The 18,710-nt window shown below is 29.3% G+C and overlaps 1 protein-coding gene across 1 annotated transcript in view; it reads right to left on the reverse strand.

Moving 5' to 3' along the window:
* LOC132943017 (thyrostimulin beta-5 subunit) overlaps positions 1–12,774 on the reverse strand; it is a 33,275-nt gene extending 20,501 nt beyond the window's left edge. The window contains exon 1 of the mRNA XM_061011779.1: positions 12,520–12,774. The gene's annotated coding sequence lies outside the window, so the exon portion shown is untranslated. The remainder of the gene's footprint in view (positions 1–12,519) is intronic.
* Positions 12,775–18,710: the final 5,936 nt, after the last annotated feature.

An 18,710-nucleotide genomic window follows, 5' to 3' on the forward strand; every position in this document is an offset into this window, starting at 1 on the left:
TTTTCCGGCCTACAAGGAATCATAATAAATTGTAATTTATGTTTTCGTTAGAATATTCGATACTCTACGCGGTACAAAAGTGAGACCTGTTTACCTTTAATGCAATTGTATTATTATTGTATTATTAACATTATATTTATTTGTATTTCATCATAAATGGGCATTTAAGCACTTTTGATGATCAAATACAACCATAAGCAATAGTTAACTATCTAGTATTATAATGAACAACAGAGTATAATCATTTCAACATAAAAATACATAGTACAATACTGATAAAAAAAAACATAAAAATATTATACATGAACTAAGTGGAAAAAGAACGAAATCTTCACAAAATACAAAATTTAATTCTTAAATCGATCCCGAGACATATCAAAAAAATCAACAGGCATACACACAGAATTAGCTAAAGCTCTAGGGAAAAAAGTTGCAGTTTGCAAAATTAGTTTATTATTTGCGGAAAATGTCGAAAATGCATTTTCTTTCAATATATTTTCTGTTTTAGTACAAAGTTGAATGGGACAGAATATAATATTTTCTACAAATACTTGTTGATTCCGTTAATAATTATAATACGAATTTAACACGCGCGATGCGTTATCGGAAAATTAAAAGTCAAATGTTAATGTTTAGTCATATAAGAATCGAAAGACGACGAAGAATTTTTCTCTAAATATTTTGAGTTAGATTGGTAAATTAAACTATTTTTGTAAGTATTTTTTTTTTTTTTATATAGATTAAGTTATTATTTTGTAAATATATATGGATAAATAAGTAATATATCCGGGAATAGTGGGAAATAAAAAGGTAGGTACCTAGTCGGTCTGTAATAAAATTCAGTATACGTAAAATCGACCCGATTTAATCTGTAAAAGTTGCAGTAAAAAAACGCTTAAAAAAATACAAAATAAGAAATAACTAACACACAAACAAAAAACAAAAAATAAACATGACTCACTACGCTGTTCAAACATAACTAATTTTACAACTAAATAAAGCTGTAGTTAAGAGTTTTGATAAATGATTATTAAAGTGATTAAAACCAAAAGTAGTTTTGAAGGTAGGGTGGATATTGTCCCCTCACCGTGGTCTCTAGTGAACAACGGTAAATGATTCTTAAAAATAAAAATAACTTTGACCTGTTTCAAATATCTATGCCTGTGGTTCATATTTAAAATATTGGGAGTTGGGACCCAGTTTAAACATCGAATGTTTGCTACCAAAAAAAAAAAAAAGGCTCTCCAATAGTTACAAGATTTTATCTACCTACATATTAAATGTAGAGATTACATTTGATTGTATACATTTTCTTCGATGTTTCACTTGTGCTAAAATCGCAACGCTCAGATCACTGTTAACCAAATGTATAATAATAAAGTTGTGTTTTAAAAAAAGTACAACTTTTGCAATTATTATGTTGTACTATACTCAATTTGAATTATATTTTCGTATACGTTTTTAATTAGTAAAGGCCACGTACATATTATTATACATACTTTCAGTATAAATAAAATAGTAAAAATATCTAAGTACACGGACGAAGCATCTTGCAAGACGAAATAGCGCGTCAAAATCTAACATCAAATCCATAAATAAAATTGGACATGGATATGAACTTGGACATAGAAATCGGAGAACACTAGGCACACATTCCACGATTGACGCGCTCACGAAAATGTTGGATTGTGAATGCAACTATTGAATATAGTAGCTTATATGTGTTATGATAATATTTTAATACTATATACAAATGACGTATTTCGAGTTATGACATTTAGTATAAATTAGTATAATTTAGTATGCTTATCTTGCCGTGGTTCATTTAAATGATACGTATTAGAATATTATTATACCATCATAACACCTCACTAAAGGATTATACTATCTGGTTTGACGTGAAGACAAAGGTGTTATAAGTGGGTTTTTGTCCAGAACTATCACTCCGGCAAGTACTTTGTCACGTAATAACTAATAAGTGAGCGTATCCATTTATTTTCATCAGTCAGATGGATTCAGTGACGTCAAATGACTGTTCGATATATTTTGTGTCAAAACGTTATTATCTTGACTGTAAATTATTATGTTAAATAAAAAAAGTGTTTTATTCTCGTGTACTTTTTAAAGAGCGATACTACTTATAGTTTCCCACATAATATTATTCTTGTTGGTTTTAAGTAAAAATACAAATGGCATTTCCCAGAGATTATTATCCAAACTGCGTCATGATAATTGTGATGACTATATGGCCTATTTAGTATATTACCAAAAACCCTACTTTGTTTGCTGTTTTACAGTTTATAAAATAATAGTAATATAAAGACATATTCATATCGATGACCGATATAATTTTTGTAAAAAAGAGTTGTGAAAGACGTTCAATATTTTTAAAATGATTGGGCTTTATGATAGTATACGGAATTAAGAAAATAAAGAAACAATACTATTTTTTATTTATTGTAATTATTTTAAAAATTATTTAAATTGCGTTCTTTGTTGGTGTGTGTCCGGAGTTAATTGTTGTTATCATTACCGAACCAAAAATGGCTGAAAAACGACTTATAAGGAATTCAAACATTAAAATTTAAAACATAAAAACAATTTTTTTCATTTTGTGATGTGGACTATTCCTGCAGCCTATCGGTTTGAAAGAAACAACGCAATTCACCGTGATATGATGCTGCCTAAAATGGCAGACGAAATCCAAAGGTTTGGTCGCAAATACGAGACGATAGACTAGATCGCCATTTCGATCCATTCATCATCCAATTATTAGACAATCCAAGGACGTCAGACGTCTTAGTTTAGTAAGTCATACGACTTAGTTGAAGATTTTAGATTAAGGCAGCCGTGTAATGTATACAATGTAATGTATATCCAGGATGTAGAATATATACAGTTATTAAACATATTATTTATAAAGAACTTTGGGTCATTTAAGTAAATAAAACCCCGGGGAAATTAAAAAAAAAAATTGTGATGTAATGGATATATTATCTTTGATTAATTCTATAGTAATATATATGTGTGTGTGTGTGTGTGTGTGTGTGTTTATGTATGAAAAATGCAGTAGGTATGTACTGTGTAATATTATTTCAGAAATTAATTTCAAAACTTAATTGACCTTTCAAGATTATGAAATATATATATTATATTACCTAATTAGAAACAGAAAAAATAAATGTTGTGATAAAACGCTGATATAAAATCCGCCTGTGAAAATTTTCAGCGGACGTAAACCATGATTACTAATTTGACGAGGGCGTCGAAGACGATCTTTCAGACTCTGCAGCATTGCCATAGCCTGGACTTGTAATTGGCAAACGTTACGAGTTAAGTTAATCTTTTTCAATTTACAAAAAGGAAATTACAATTTACAAGTATGCTGTAGGTTGTACGAAATAAATGAAACCGCTTCGGTTTTACGAAACTAGTGAGTCGAGTTAATAGGTAGTTAATAGGATATATATTTTTCAGCGTTTTTATCATTTAAATTTATTATATAATAAAAATATTAGCAATATCTATAATTCAAGTTTATTTTATTTTACTAAATTGTTAACGTTCCGCGCACGAGCAAGGTATTTGAGGTTTAAACAATTATGCGATTTTTGTGCATTTTCCGGCAATTGGTATTTTTCTAAAATCAAAAAATGTCATGCGCAAGCCACTAGAAAATTAGTGAAAACCGTAAGCAGACCTTTTCATTTACAAGTTACCGTGATAGAGCCTGAGATTCATTTGCACTGATTCTAAATGAAGTCTATTTACATTTTGAATACGTTGACTGCAACACATTCAATTTGAAATGTATACAATTTACCACTGTAAATCTGTGAAGGTGAAGTGAGTGAACCGGACGAGGATATAATGACTGATGATTTAATTATTAAAAACGTTTATATTTTAATTCGTTTCTTTTTCTTTTCATATATTAAGTCGACAGCGGAGGTTTGCTGTTCGTACATTAATTATATGTTTGTCGTATCGCTAAAGTCGTGTTATCTGCATAATATAGTTCTAAATAATATCAAAAACAAAAACTATAATTTCGTTCAAAGCTCTTTGCATGTAGGTACCTGGAAATGTTATATAAAATTAAATATGGAGATTTTAAAACAACTGTAAAGGATATAATTGTTTTATATTATATTATATTATATTATATTATATAAATAAATAAATATTATAATGAATACTATAATATTTATAACTTTTCACTCTACGGTTATTGCAGTTGTTTTGACGTTTCTGTTGACCAAATAGAAAATAAAAAACTGACAATTGCCCATAATATATTTTAGTGTTATAGAGTTATTTTCTAAAGACCTTGAGTTGAGGAAGAGTAATTTACACTTTTGAGTATATTATAATAATATTATAGGGGTGACGGAGTGGCCAAGCGGACTAAGGCGTCGGCTGCGACGCAGCTGACCCGAGTTCGATACCTTGGCCGCGGGCGGCATTTTTCTTCGGGCAAGTCATGGTGTCCGGAGAACAAGTGCCGCCATCCCCTCACCTGGGGCACGGCAGAAACCTACGGGTGCCCCATTAGAAATTCTGCCAAAACACAACACACACGTGTACCAACCTACCCAATTTAAAAACCTACAGTGCCCTCCCCCACACCCAATGGCCTATGTTGCCACGGGTTACCCAATAAAAAAAAAAAAAATAAAATAATATTATAATGACGATTATGATCGTTTTTATATTATTACGTGTATTTATTCGACACGACAATATATTGAGTAAATATATTTTAGACAAAGACCTTTTTATAATCATCTAAAGCTAACAAACATATCAAAGATTATTACGAAAAAAACATCCATTCAAATTACGAAGGGTAGTTTGGTGTGGTGCGGTGTTGCATTCAGTCATGAATCGTGTTCTGAGTGCACGCACCGGCCGATGTCACTAGTTCTCGGATGGGTAACCACCCGGTTTTTTAGTGACGAATCCTTGCCACACATACACGTGTCCTAATACCAACCACACCCTCCTCCACAGTTACAGGCTAATGAACTCAGTTGCCAAAGCCTTACTTCAAAAAAAAAAAATCTCGATGGGACATAGGCCATTGTTTATCACAGGTCTTTAATAATAATGTAAGTCCCTTGTTGGCAAGCCAGAGTGGCAACGTTTTGAATACCACCAGCTATACTGCAGGCCCTGTGTATATTTTAGAATCGTTATCAGTAATTCGTTTCAATGATAAGACGTAAAGTGTCCATTTCAAGAGTTTTAGTTCATGATGACAATATTTTAATAAGATCGCTGGAAATGAATACACATTTTCCACTACCGGTTATAATTTATTATACTCGATGTGTTTGAATAAAGTTTAACTACTTAAGTTGAGTGCACAATGTATGTGCATTACACGGTTGTATATGTTATTATATTTTTCGTATAAATAATATATATAGAGATTGCAATCTGGTGACCGAGATATTGTATTCGCCCACACTACACGAGCCCACTCACAACCATTTTGTTGGGAAAAAAATGTCCAAAATGTTTTTCTTTTACGGCTGATTCTAAAAATATTAAGGAATAAAAATATTTATCTTAAATTTGGTCTACTGCAGTTCTTGCAGTGTTCGAATTTCGTTACTGTTTAATTGTATATTATATTTTTATTCGATGTTATCAGAATAAATGACAATACACATTATTAATATGAAATATTTTTTATTTGTCATTTTTTTTTTCTGTTTCGAGTTGACCAAGAATATATTGTAATATTTAAGATGTGTCGAATGCGTGGTTAGTTTTGAAAGAGAAAAAATGAACGTTTTGAGGAAATAATACACATTGATGTATAGCACGTGATATGTCGGAATGTATTTTTTGAAGTATATTCGTAAACAAATGTATATCAATAGTATGACGCATATACTATGAATTTTCTGGTGGTTGAACGAAATATTTTTTAATCAATATAATGCCGTATTGAATACATAAAAAATAAAACTATATTTCTACGATTTTTTTTTCTGAAGTAATAAGGTACTGAATAGTATTTGTATTGCTTAATGCTTATGTGTCCATTTTAGTTATTATTTTTTTTTATAAAATTAAACACTAAATTTACACACACCGTTTACAAAAATCTTCATGTTTGAACTATTTATATACCTAATTAAAACTGCAGTTTACTATGAACACTATAAACTATAAAGCGTAATGCCATAAAACACAGCTATAAACATTTGGAAATATAGATAATTGAAAATTTAATACCATTCCTTTCAAATAATTGGGTAACTTCGGTGGAGTTTTAATGGCATTTGTTAATAACTATAAAAACTATTAGGTGCCTTGCCTATTATTGCTATTATTTTAATACGCATAATAATCGTGTAGAAACATAAACCATAATATGAAACTATGTTATCGGTCAACATTAATACGCTTAATTATAGTGCATTAGCCTAAAGAGTTTAAATAATTTAATATTGACGCGGATTATCAGAAATCGTTTTGATTTTCTCATAATATAATGCTTTTATCTTCAAAGCATAAACGCAGTAAACATAACTATGAGCTCTTGATACACATAAATGTCGAAAGATTGACAAAATGTATTGAATTTGCAACAGAATTTTTCCCATTCTCTAGTCGTTAATTTTTATTGCATATTATTTTACTCGTTTTCATAACATACCTAAGTGTATTTTTACAATATTTTACAGTTTGTTTTGGGAAATTAAACTGACTGCCCTGATAATAATACACTATACCTACTCCAACAAGATACGGTACTCGAGTAAGTTACACAATTCCAATCATGACTCAGCTCATGTATTTCCGAGAAACTAATGGATTATCCGCCGTCAACCTATTAATTGATCTGTAGGATTTGACAACTCACTTAAGTCAATTAACTCTATTTTTTGGATAAATAAAACCCAATAGACCCCCTCCCCCCAATCTAAGAACTTAACGTGTTGAAATAAAATGCCTAGGAAATTATAGCGAGACAACTTCAAATATTTCAATGTGACATAATAAACACGGTAGTGTAGGTACTAGTCTTGCCTATATGATACGCCGTGGAACAGTTTATGGTTTAAGTTTATGATGAAAATAAAATCCGGCCACAAAGACTAATACGTTTTAGGAACTCATCTAAACCCCACTTGATATGGTAATATGGTATTAATATGATGTAATGTGCCTAAATTAAATCACCAACTGTTATTCATTAATATAATATATTATAATATAAGTAATTATTTCCTCGCTCAGCTTAAGACACACAATTGATTCTATTAACAGTTAAATTACTTGAACACCTAGGTAGGTAACTAACTCAATTAAACAGTTTTACACAAATATTTAAAATTATAAGATGATTTGTCACTGTTTTTCAAACAAGTGTTTAAATTTAAATTTATTAAAATAATTAAGTATCGAATCTTGATACATAATAATTATATTAGTGTTAATGATTATAATCAAAGATCATTATTTATTTTTAAATCCTTTAATATTTTGAATTTTCATCAATAATTGTAATTGCCTCACAACTATTAACTGTTACTAAAAATTAACGATTAATGTATTTTATTCTATAATTAATTTTCGTTCCAAAAATTGTACAAATAAATGGATTCTCATAAATTAAATGTAGTCCAACTACTGTAATTAAAATCATTAATTAATTTACTAAAAATTAAATAGTCGTGGTTTAAATGAAAAAAAAACCTTGAAATATCTATGATTTTTATCATCAAAATTTTTGTAAAAACTAATAAAACCAGCGGCAATATATATTTTTAAATAGTTCACTCAAACAAAAAGTGTATTTAAGCATGCGTGAACTGGAATGTCGTAAAAATTTAAAATTAGCATTAATTATAGGTCGTACAAATTAAATAAACCCATATTTATTTTAATATAAATTTTTGGTTCTACGCACTAATTAAATTGAACCGTGACAAAGTCGCACATACTCTGTATACTATTATTGAGCTTGTACCTATATATAATTATATAGACATCATTAATTTATTATTTATCAGCACGTTTATGAAACATTAAAAAAAACACATAGTAAAAATCAATTTTTAACGAGGTACCTACTACCTATTATATTGAAAAACGCGACTGAAGCAAATGTGAACGATAAAATGTATGAATTGGAGGTTACAAAATTAATTAATTGGTGTTTCATTAGTAAAAAAAAAAATCAAAAACATTTCTTTCCGAGCTTCTGATCCTCGCATCTATTATGCCGTTGACTTATTGAGACGCGTTGCAAGTTATGGTAATTTAAGGGGAGGGATTTCAAATATCACAGGAAGTTGTTTTATTTTTTAAAAAATATTACCACAAAATAATACATGTTTACATATTTAGAAAATATATCGTACATGAAACTTGTATAATATACTCATATAAATATGTATAGAGGCAAGTACCTAAAATAGCAAAACCTTAATAGATTATATTATAATATGTAGTTGTGTTGTTAAGAACTCTTACCATGAAATATTAATTTGTCATCTGTACGTATCCAGTTGTGTCAGTAGCGTAGCCAGGGAGTGCTGGGTGCCCCGCACCTGTAGGTGGGTGTACCCCCGGCTGTAGAAATTCCCAAAATTTATAAAAAAACAAAAGTTTTTTCTATGGTCTATTAAAGTTACTGCAAATTAAAATTTGTATAACCATACAGGAACTAAACCCTAAAATAAAACCACGCAATCAGTATGTCAAACTTATAAGAGACCCTAGTTCAACCAACTCTGTGATCAGCCCCTTGAAAAAAAATCCTAGCTTCGCCACCGAGTTGCAACATAATAATCATGGATAAATTGAACATAGAAATTAATTAATATTGTCGCGTGATCTTGCAGAGGGATGGTGAGGTGGTCTAGTAGGTACCTATACTACTTCTCGGGTGATTTCTGTTTCGTTTTAACTTTAAACTTTCTAAACGCAAAACGGCCAAGTTGGGCACCGCAAAACGTCCACTATTAGGAGTAATATTATTATATATTATAAACTCGGCGGCTAGTGTGTTTTTGCTGACATTATGACATGCCGTGCACCGCAACAATAAAATACGGTCTTGTTACCGAGACGGAACTCCTGCAGTAATTAAAAATAATACAAGTGGTAAGCTGCTTAAAATATTATATCGACGTAATAGTGAATTCAGAATTACACTTTAATAATATGTATATTCGACGACGACTCATAATATATTTTTGTGTTACACAACAATAATATGTATATTTTTATTTACATTTAGAACTATTATATTACACAATCTGAATGAATGTTGTACCTATCACAATATTATTATGTGAATTTAAGGTAGGTACTAAGCTACTATAAGGTACTTTTTCACTAAAATAGTAAAATACACAATTCATAAAGTATACACCTACTACCCACAAGTAGGTACGGCAGATAATAATAAAAAATTCTCTCTGGTTCATAAGAAACAACAATATTCACATGATATTATTATTATAAAAATGTTCAAACACAAAAATTCAACATTACATAAAAACATCTAAGCGAAAATACCAGTAAGACTCATTTCTCAAAATATCAACTGGTTCATTTCACTTCAATCGTTTACATCATATCCGCGTACCATGCTCTTCAACGCGGCTTAAAACGTGGTGCTCGCACGATGAGTTAATTTAATAAATACGTCCCTATGTGCTATATTATGTAGTTATTATAGTTATCAATCTTGATTTTTATGAATATTATTTACTATCGATTCGTAAGCTATCATCGACAAGATCAATGGTGTTATCGTATCATATCATTACGTCATATTATTGTATTATAATATATTCACCGACACGTATATACGCCGTATATAATATTATTATTATTGGTTTAATCGTGTTAAAAAAAAATGTAAAACCTAGGTACCTATAATACAGATTCTAGATATAGTCATATTATAGATCACTTATAATATAGACAATAAGGAATGTAAGTACTAAAAAAAGCTAAATAAATAATATGTACAACAATATTATATAATAATAATATGATGTAATACATAGTAGTTTAGTAGTTGTATAATATTATACTATACACGGTGACTAGAATCGAATTTGAATAACACGACCCCATAGCGTTTCGCGTAAGAAAATATACGAATGTAACATGTCCGAGACCGGCCTAGGGTCTATTGTAAACTATGTGTTGTATTTAGACATATTCTTTTGTGTGATTGCGTCATTCGACCCTCCACTCTGGAATAATAAATATTGTTAACATTTTCTCATAAAATATAATATTATGTAGATACTTAATAAAAATCATCTTATTGGTTTCGTGAGCAGACAATTATTTATTTTTATTTTACTATCTTTGTAATCGTTTGATAGGAATGAGAGCATATTATTATTATCATAAAAACTATCGAGTGCTCTACCAATTTCTCCTATGAGAAAATGTTTAAATATGTTGACAACTGGTATTATATAACAAAATTAATATAATTATTTAATGGTTTTACGAACCCACATTTGTTTTCACGTTATACTTCTTAACGCATGAATCAATTATGGTATTTTAATAATTTCGGTTGTTTTCAGTTTGTTGCGTTTAGTTTAAAGGATGTGTTATTTACATTTGTACATTTTGAAGATGACACAATTATTTCCATCGTGTTTTTATTGTTGGATAATTCGTTTAGCAATAATATACGATTTAACTATAAGTACTAACGAACCGTGAATTAGTCGGTTTTAATTAATATAAATACAATATTATTATTATCAAAAAACTACATAGGTAACTAAAACTTAATAATTCAACATATTATAATATTATAGGTAATGTGCGTTTCACTCTATACGCTCCCTAAATATGGTTCAGTATAGTCCTTATATTAAATATTATAATGTACACGTATAACCATTGATTATATTTTATAACTAATTGTATCTACAATATACATTGTATACCTGGTATATGGTATTATATTATTATAATAATAGCATAACACTAACACATATTATTATTATTTGGGCCCCCACACGAAAATGTTCAGTGGGGCTCATTATCTTCTTGAAAAATAAATAAAAATAAAAAAATATTGTATAGGTACTAAAACTGTAAATATGAATTTATAAAAAAAGATTCACAAAATATGTCTTGAATCAATTTAGAATTTTTCTTACAACGTTGCAGTTCTTTTACACACTAATATACTTATATATATAAATATATTGCCTACATGTTACGCTATGCTGCATAAATAGTTACGTTGGTGATGATAATATTATGCTTAGTATATTTTATTATATATTTGTTTTTTAATAGAAAATAATTTGTTTTCAACGCGTTTCGTAGAGATTTTAATTTTTAACCACTGTAATCATCCTGTTAAATATCTGAAATATCCATACCAACTTCAATAATTTGTCTTAAACATGTGATAGGTATCGCTTAAATATTTGTGCCTAGAAAGGTACTTTTATGATGTATTATACTTGTACAATAAGTATATACCTAACCCTAAATATGATGATTATTATAACGTTTATGGAATATTTCGGAATATTATCTTTTCTAAATGATGTGCGGGAACAAACAAATTCAAGTTTTAATATTTTTTTTGTCTCCGTGAAAATATTAAAAATAAGTGTGAGTCAAAGATTTTAATATTAAAACTTTAGATATGATCCGTTCGATATTATAAGACTTTTTATTGTTTTAAGATGAAAACAATCAGTTTAGCCATACTTAAGAAAACGCGTTTTCTCGTGGATCGATTTATTTTTGAATAGAGGTAAGTACTTTTATTTTTAAGTATACCTAATATATGGATATTTTATAAAGGTTAGTTCCTAAAAAAAATATTATGTGCTTAATTAACAATTAATAATTGTTTATTTCTGTTTAACGTACACACACGGTGTTTGAAGCAATATTTATTCCTTTAGTAAATCAGGATAAATTAAACTCTATAATGTTTTAAATTTCAGAAGAGATCAGTTCTTATTTTATTAGATTATAAACGTTACCGTCCTGTCTAAGTAGGTATTGGTATACATATCTAATCTAAATGGTCCACTTCTCTAAAGAATCGTGTAGTTTACCTTACTGTTGGTAAATCTGATTAACCTGTGTTTAAGACACATACTTTTACTGTAATGTGCCTACAATATCCAGCTGTATTTCGATATTTAAAATTTACACAGAAAATAATTTGAACATGGATCTTGTGCAGGCAAATATCTATAAAACAATATTTATATTTTCAACGAATCGTTTAATTGTCATTGGCCGATGATTTGTTGGAGTCTTAAATGTGCTGTATAATATTATGTCCCCGTCGCTCCCCTGTTCGATCACACGCACAAAAAAAAAACCAAAAAGTCACCACCAATAACCTTATTATAATATTATGCACAAACGCACCTAAATATTATACTCCGATAATAATGTTATATGTATGTCAATGACCAATGTGTGCATATAGATTCTCTCTATGTATTGTACTACTGTTATTATTAATATTATACTGACCTGTGCAGTGCAACAACTATAATATTTTAACGGTAATAATATAACAATAATATTTATTATTATTATAATACGCCGACGACAATATTATTTTTTAAGGCGAAAAATCAAACTGCCATTTGACGGTGGCGGCGGCGAAGACGACGACGGCGGCGGCGGCGAAGGAATTCGCGACGGCAATCGTAAACACTGTTGACGACGACGACGACCGCGCGAGAGATGATCGGCCGCGCGCGCCCGTGTCCCGCCGGCCGAAGGGGTGTGCGTTCACTGTTCGTCGTGTGCGTCCGGACGGCGCGCGCGGACCGCGTTTTCGCGACACCCCATTGGCCGCCGACCCGTCACCGCCGCCGCCGAGTCTTTTATTATACGCACACGTTTTCCAGTTGTTATGAGTGTGGCTTTTTTTTGTGTGCAGTCCGCTCCGTGTTTTCTATTTTTCATCTCTCGTCCATTATTCTTTCTCGATGACAATGCTCAAGACAACGACGACGACGACAATAATAATAATATTAATAATATGATAGTAATAATATAACGCCGAGGCCGGTCACGTGTAAGCGCCGTCTGCGCGATATGTTCATAAAAAATATGGACCACGCGCGCCTCTGTTGATATAAGACAAAACATTTTAGATTCTGAGCGAAGCGATGAATATTTTGATTTTACAATGATGTGTGTTTTTTAGATTCTGAGTGAAGCGATGAATGTATTGATTTTACAGTAAAAGTGCTTGGATTTTCTTCAACAGTAAGTTTTCTGATAGGAAAGTGAATCTAGTTGGTACTTTGGGGGGTTAAAAGTAAAAATTTCCAAGTAGTTTTCAAAAGCGACGTGAAAAACAAAATAAAAATTAAGAAAAAACGGGAATTTTTACGCAAAATCTGTTTTTGAGAAAATCGATTTTGGTTTTTCGTGTAACTCTAAAACAAATGACCGTAGGGACATGAAATGTTGACTGAATGTTTATAATTGCATTTCCTATACACCATAAAATTTTCCAAATATTTTGACTTATTTTGAGCTGTTTACGGACATTGTCAATTTCCATTTTTTCTATAAATACCAATAAAATTTTATCTGTTGAGTAAAAAAGCTTGAAAATTTAATTGAAGGCTCCTAGGTTGTTGTTTCAAAGGCAGATGAAAAAAATTAAAAATCCTTAGTCACAGTTTTTATTTATAAGCATTTAAAGTTCAAATTTTGACAAAATACCGAAAAATCACGAAAATTAGCAAATTATTTTGAGTTGAGAATTCATAAAAATTTTTCTTTTTAAATCTAAGATTTGAAAATGTAATATAAGATTACTCATAAGTTTGTCTACCTTTATCAAAAAAAAATGTCTACAAGAAACTTAAATTAAATTTTTATGAGCGTCTGAAATTTATATTTTTACAACATTTGATATTCACTCGATTTCTTATGTAACAATTTTCTTATTTTATTGTAATTAAAAAACAAATGACTGTAGATACTTGAAAATTGCATTGAATGTTTATTTTAGCATTTTCTATACACCATACAATTTTGAATATATTTTGACTCTTTTTGAGCTGTTTACGGACATAGTCTGTTTTCAATATTTTTTAGTTTTTTTTTCTATAAATATCAATAAAATTTTAATTGTTGGGTAAAAAAGCGTGAAAATATAATATAAGGCTCCTGATATATCGTTCTAATAGCAGTTGAAAAATATTAAAAATACATAGGCACAATTTTTTTTTATAAGTATTTAAAGTTCAAATTTTGACAACATTTATCAAATTTATAATTTATTAATTATTTTGTAGTTGAAAATGTATAAAATGTTTAACTTTTATGGCTAAGGATTGAAAATTTAAAACAAGGCTCCACGTAAATAGCTTATATATAAATTACTTTATTCACAATAATATCATCAAATATACTTGGTAATATCATAGGCTGACTGACCGTTTTCGCTCAGAATCGTTTTTCTTATACAATGATATTATATCATTGAATTCAAATTTAACACCATCCATTACAGTGACCCACTTGTAACCTACTGTACAGCAGAGCGATATCTACTTACCCACCTTTTTAATAATAACAGTAATTATGCGTTATTGTAATAAGTCACGACGATATTATAATATTATTGCAGATATTACCTGAGTCAACGAGCAGTGTCGAAGATAATATTATAGTAATATTATACATGTGAATGTGTATCGTAATACAGATTTTAAAGGGAAAATATGCATAAGATATTTTGCGACGACATTTTTTCTTTGAAGCCCTTCAGTGAAAATGTTCCAAAAACTATTTGTTTATTTTTTTTTTTTTTGTTAGTGTAGGTATAATAAAAAGCAAATTTTTAATTTTGGTCTTTTTTTTGTATATGTACTACGATGAAAAATATTCAACAACTTTTTTAGAAAATCTTGAATTTTTTATTAATTCTAAAAGTATCAAGTATCAAGGAGCTATATATACTTGAACTAAAAGGATATTGCATCAGGAGGTATCCAGATACTTTTTTTTAGATATCTTGCCCCAAAATGAATATGATATTTTATACAATTTTGTTTTCGTATAGGTAACGACTAACGAGTAACGACAATGGCCCGTATGACGGTATACACAATACACGTCTAGGCGTCTACACTAATAAGTATTAAAGTATCTACTACCTACTATGAAACGTTTTCGATGATTCACATAATTATAATATACTTACTTTATCGTCAAATTTTTCCATAATAATATAAAAAGTAGAAAGATAAAAATTAAACTTAGGTAGGTAAATCGAAAGAGAGGTAGAAAATATATTTTACCTATTTATTTAGGAAAATGTAATTTTTTTAATGTAAATCACATTCGAAAATCAAAAGCCGAATGGTTAATCGATTAAAACCGGGCTTGAATAAAAAAAAAATCAGCCGTCTGTAGTTTTTCACTGAGGTAAAGAAAAGTTTTGAGGAAATACGAAATTTACGTTTCAAAGTACCAATTATTACTACCTAACTAGGTTGGTTGTAAATTGATTTTTAGATAGAGCAACTTGAAACTTATATATTATTTTCAAATAAGCATCTACATAAAAAGTAGATAAAAAAGAGAACAAGAGAACATTATTGCGAGGTTGTGAATTGTGATTGCTTTCAATTAATATCTTATGGTATTATAGACCGAGTATAATGTTGTTTTTCTACACGACTGTAGGGGTGTATACAAGGGGGTGAAGTGGGGGTCAGATCCCCATAGGCCTTTTTTTTTTTAATTTTATAAAATAGTGTTATCAGTATATTAGCGTGTTGCGTGTTACGAGAAAACATAAAAAAAAAAAATTAAATAAATTGTGAACTATAATATTTGTTTGATTCAGAGGCGACATTTCAACTTTTTGAAAGGTATGCTAACAACATTCAGCAGACCAATATAATAATATTATTATAAGAGTTTTTTTTCTCGCTACGCTCGAACATTACAATCTTTATATTTTCCATTTAATAATCTAATATTTTAATATATGATAAATATAGTATACCTAATACTACTATGTTCGTACTTAATTTTTACATTTTTATTCATTTAATTTCAGTTTTTGAGAGGGGGGAAATTTTTGACAGGCCCATAATAAAACTGAAAAAAAACCACTTGCTAACAATTAAATTACATTTTTATTTCAATACAAGTAGCCTTCTCATAGGTTACTCTTAGGCATAAATAACTTATTATTTTTAGGGATGACAATGACTAAATAATTAATATATTTGTGGAGGGAAAAAAATATAACCTTTTTGGCCATATATATGAAGGCCCAGAGCTAGCCTATACCCAGTCCGTTAATGAAAAGGGGGGTAAATGCTCACTCTGCCCCCCTCCCTCAAATGACACCACTGGGCTTGGGTGTGCTTAGCATCCCTAAGATAAGGTCAATACTAAATATGTAATTGTTGAATGGGTATTATACGAGTTGCAGCCAGCGGATATCTATAAGTTATAACCAAAAGATATTATGAAATAGCGCCCCTGATTTTATTTATACTTTATGCATAAGTTCAACACTGGTCACGCACGATGTTTGCAGAACCAACGGATTCTATTCCACGCTTGATCGTATAGAGTATAGACTTTCGATCGTTTTAATTAAAATTATAAAATAATTACTAGTTGTTTTTTTAAATTATATTGTATCATATTATATGCACGCGCGTGTCTAAATATATATTAAATCGAATAAAACAATTTGCATAATATTTATGACGCGTCTATTTCGTAAACACGACGTGTAGGTACACCGTACACACTAGAATTTTTTTTTTTTTTAATATTTGCAACATATTAATCGACGTGTCAACGCATTCGTTAAAAATATGTTATTTTAATTTTTTTAATTGTCGATGCATACACGACTGTTTGTCCGTCAATGAATTGTATGGGTGTACATAAATTATTATTTATAATAATTAATAATATATGACATTCGACAATCGGATTTATACTATAATATAATGTTTACCTAGGTGTATAGTTCTAAATTTATTTATGATATACTATATAGTTAAACATTATATTATTATATACATAAGGTAGGTATATGTGTGGTGGTACTTACACCTATACCTACACGCACGAAAACCATAAATATTCAGCTGCTACAAAATAATATTTAACATAAATTCATTAATGTTGGTCTAAAAATTCCTCTCTTCATTTCCAAATAGTTTACGAATTCAAATTACCGCCAGTGCGGTATTCGAGTATTTTAATTAATTGTTACGTTCCTTTGTATAGTTTATATTATCCATTCGCTTCAAGTCTATTAAGGCCTTTTTTTTACACTCTACTCGCATCAAATCAACCCGCCTCAAATTGTATTTATATTTGCATAATATCGTCTTTACTTGCTATATTAAAAAATAACCTTAAATCTCAATAATTTCCTTCTAGTAGTCATCAGGCCATCGATATTATGCGACCAGATAACGATGTTCTGTCGACGATTGTTATTTTTAAACAATACTAGGTGTCTATTTATTAATATAATTACTAGGTATTTATAATCAATGATTATTCTAAAAGATTATTTTTTTTTCAACGTTTGTATAGGTGAATAGAATTATATACAGGAAGCGACGGAGTTATTAATATTATGAATTTTAATTAACATCAAAAAGCTACTGTTGTACATTTATTCCTTGGTAAAACATTTTTGACCAATAAAATGCTCAACAGTTAAACGATATCTAAAATGCAGATTATGTTTATCCAGGTTTTAAAAAAATATTAAATCATATGAGTTGTAAGATCTAAAATATATCATGAAATCGTTTATTTATAAAGTTTATAATTAAATAGCGATGAAGTACAGCCGTACAGAGGTATGCTTTAATGAATTCCTTTACACAACCATAGGTACGCATTATTATAGAAAATTCTATCTCATTTTCATGTATTTCATATTGTGGGGTGACACATTTACATGCAGTCTTCGGGCAATAATAATATGGAAACTAAAAGTGGTCGTCCTATATAATTTTAACATGACGAACAATTTAAATCACTTTAGGTTAGGTACTACTAACTACCTACATATAGTACCTATCTACACAAAAGTTTGAACAAAAGAAAGGGATCTAACAATATATATTTTTCAGCGAATTAAATATAAGCAAAATATAGGCGAATTAACCACATCTACCAAATAAATATATCGAGAAAAATAATTGGTTATATATATATTATATATAAAGACTTTAGGCGCACCTAAAGATTTATTGTTCACTAATATCTATTATATTAAGTGAAATGTATATATATATATATAAATCGATAAATTATTTAATACAGAAAAGAATTTATATTATATAATACCTATACAGCTATACAGATCATTAAAATGATTTTCATTGTTAGGTATAGGTAGTATAATTTGAATTTATAAGCTTAATGAGTGACGACGTGTTCTTTACATCATATTATCTGTATTATACTTGAAGATGCAATCTTTAGTAACTTTAGATGATCGTATTCAAATAAAAACTTTTTTTTGATGTGACATGTATAGTTATTACCTACTAGTTAAACGTAAAAAAACAATTATGATGTAAGTATACATTTAAAAAAAATCACATAATATCATTTAACACATTACACAGGGTATAGCAGCATATCATAATATATATATATAAAAGGTACATTTTGACGATACCGACGTAATAGCA

This window comes from Metopolophium dirhodum, chromosome 4 (genome assembly GCF_019925205.1).
Source record: "Metopolophium dirhodum isolate CAU chromosome 4, ASM1992520v1, whole genome shotgun sequence".
Classification (NCBI taxonomy): domain Eukaryota; kingdom Metazoa; phylum Arthropoda; class Insecta; order Hemiptera; family Aphididae; genus Metopolophium; species Metopolophium dirhodum.